Here is a 2743-nt window from a genome sequence, read left to right as displayed (position 1 = left end):
CATTTCAGTCAGTTTTCAATGGAGTAAAGCAATTTGAGCACAGTTAATTTAGTTGTATAAATTAATATTTCTTCAGATTATATGTATAAGATACATGGATTGTATAAGCTATACACATACACATATGTGGACACATGCTGTACTGGGAGGTAATTGGAAGGCATTTAAGACTTTCTAGAACTCTCATTAAATGGTCTTAAGTGTCTTGAAAGAGTTAAAACAACTCCCAATAATGCAATTAACTTCTTTGAGGCACTGCAAATTACAATCTTGGAAAATTTGGCTGAGTTATTGCTGTTGTTACTATTGCTGTTAAATAGTAGTAATAATGGATTTATGTAGCACCTTGACATCACAGAGCTAAAAACAATTACATTTAAATATCAATTTAATTTAATGTGAAACCATGTTTTGTCTAATCATTGTAGCTAATTGCTATCCTTTAAAGGCAGTTTCTACAACATGTTTATTCACAGCCTGGTAGCAAGTTAACTGTTTGGAAGTTTCTTGCATAAAGTGTCCTATATTGTGAATTTATGTGTGTCAAAAAGCTATCTTTTAAAATGTATTTACTAGCTGGTGTGGATATAATGAATGACCTGCTCAAGATTGCCAGAAGAGAGAGCCTGCCTTTAAATTGACTGTGTCTGGACAATGTCCATGAGGGAAAGATGAAGGCCTCAAATAATGAAGTCAATATATACAACAGTGCCAAAAGAAATTGGCTTGCTTACCCCTTTTGTCAAGTAGGAATCCCTATTAACAATCAATGAGTATTCAATAGATATTCAGTGATCAAACAGTATTACAGTAAGTAATGTTTGCAGTAAGCTCCCAGGGCAATAGAAGATATGTGATCTCAGAACAGCAACAAGAAAAGATTAAATACTTCAAATGCTTTCTCCCCTAAGCCTCAAAAAACAAGGAATAATGAAAAAAGCTAAACCCAGTGAGAAATAAAAGCAACATTTACATTGTTTATGTGTAATGACCACCCCTCCTGACTTAAATCAGAAGGTTTGAACCTGGTGTGGTGGCTCAGGCTGAAGAAACATTGATGGAAGCTCTGGCTACATAGGGAGTACCAGGCAATGCTGGGCTGTAGAGGGAGAAACGGGCTAGAAACAAAGCAAAGGAAAACAAGACCGGAAGGCCTGATTTTCAGGCACAATTCTTCCACTTTTCAAATTGAGTGTCCTTAAAGCAAAGTAGCAGAGATTTTGGCTTCCTTGTCAGTTTCCTATCTGTAAATTAAGACAGACCCAATGTATCTCCTAGGGTTGCCATCAGGTGCTATTTGTGTGATCTCCCAGCGCTGGGCACATTGGAGATGCCTATTACGCTTGTCATGTGTTAGTGCTCTTTACTTTTACAAGGAAAGCATTTTATGTATGTTGTATGCCAGGAATTTTTTAGATTGGCTAATATTATTGCACTAAGTTCATGAAAATGATCTTTTTTTTTTTTGATATCTATGAAAGGGTGTTTTTATTATTTTCTTACATAACATCTTAATGAATACACCATTTGCATTTTCTCAGCTGGCAAATGAGACAAAAGGAAAATTTCCTCGATGCTTGGAAAATCGAGAGTTATCACCTGTCTTTGGGGGGATCCAGTTTCTTACGGCGCATGTGATACTGTCCACGCGGGTACCAGTGATGCTTTGTGGTGAAGAACACCTTGCTGAGCTGCTCTATCATGGGACCTTGCTCAAGCCGTTTGCTTTTTTCTTCCAATTTGGTTTTCAGCACTTGTTCGTGTGTTTTTTCATTATTATGCAAAATATCTGGTTGAGGGATAGGTTTGGTGTGTTCGTAGGAGATGTCCACGGAAGGGTGGTAGCACACTATTGTCCTGCCGTCAGAGGTCAAAGCCAGCTCTACCTTGCAGTTGTAGTCCTCTGGAAGAGAAGAATATGTAGACTTATGGCAGACACTGGATAAAGCTCAATTTTGCATTGGAAATAAATGTTTCCAGATAGTTCTGTTTGATGTCACCCATTTGACTGCTGATGCCATGATCCTTATCAGGTGATTTGAAAAAGATATTGTGAGGAGAGATCGCGTCTAAAATCTGGTTCTAGGCACACAGACTTTCAATCCGTGGGCCAGCCATCTTGCCTCAATCCCCATGAAAATGATCTTACTGTTACTACCTATGGTTTTGTCTGAGAATGCCTGAGTGGCGACTGGTATCCGAGCCTTCTTTTCTATTGACTTAACTTCCTCGTGCATTTGTGATTCTTCTTCTTGATAGAGATGGAGCAGAGGCTGTAAGTCCCACAGCACTCAATTCACTGACTTAACCTGACAGAGGTTTAGTATGTGCTGTTCAAACAGTGTAACAGCCTGCAGCTGATTTCATGTTCAGGGGAACCTAAAACCCATTAGTTGAGATATTTCAAAGTAAAAGAAAGCCTACCAGACTCTTGGGTTACAATCTAGTAGGATTTTTTTTCTGTCTATTTGTTTTACCATGTTTGGGTCTTCACCATCTGTGACATGCTCATTGGTCTTTCTACTTATACAGTCAAAATGAGTAGGGGGTAGACCAGATGGTTAGGTGTGACTATTGGCATCCAGGCCAAGAAGCTAAGGCTTCTTGTGACACACAGCTAAGTGTGGGGTGGGGTTAGTAAGTGGGGAGGAAGGAAGGACAGTCTGTCATCACCTGTGAAGATGGAGTACTTTGTGAGCAGAATCTGTCACTTCTGCTGGGAGACAGTTTCTGGGGAGACATC

General features: G+C 39.2%; 1 pseudogene; it reads right to left on the bottom strand.

Moving 5' to 3' along the window:
* Window positions 1–1467: 1467 nt before the first annotated feature.
* Window positions 1468–2125, bottom strand: LOC131920630 (large ribosomal subunit protein mL42-like; annotated as a pseudogene).
* Window positions 2126–2743: the final 618 nt, after the last annotated feature.

This window comes from Peromyscus eremicus, chromosome 10 (assembly GCF_949786415.1).
Source record: "Peromyscus eremicus chromosome 10, PerEre_H2_v1, whole genome shotgun sequence".
In the NCBI taxonomy this organism is placed as follows: Eukaryota; Metazoa; Chordata; class Mammalia; order Rodentia; family Cricetidae; genus Peromyscus; species Peromyscus eremicus.
The sequence above is the reverse complement of the archived record's forward strand: the minus strand, read 5'-3'. Positions and strand labels throughout refer to the sequence as shown.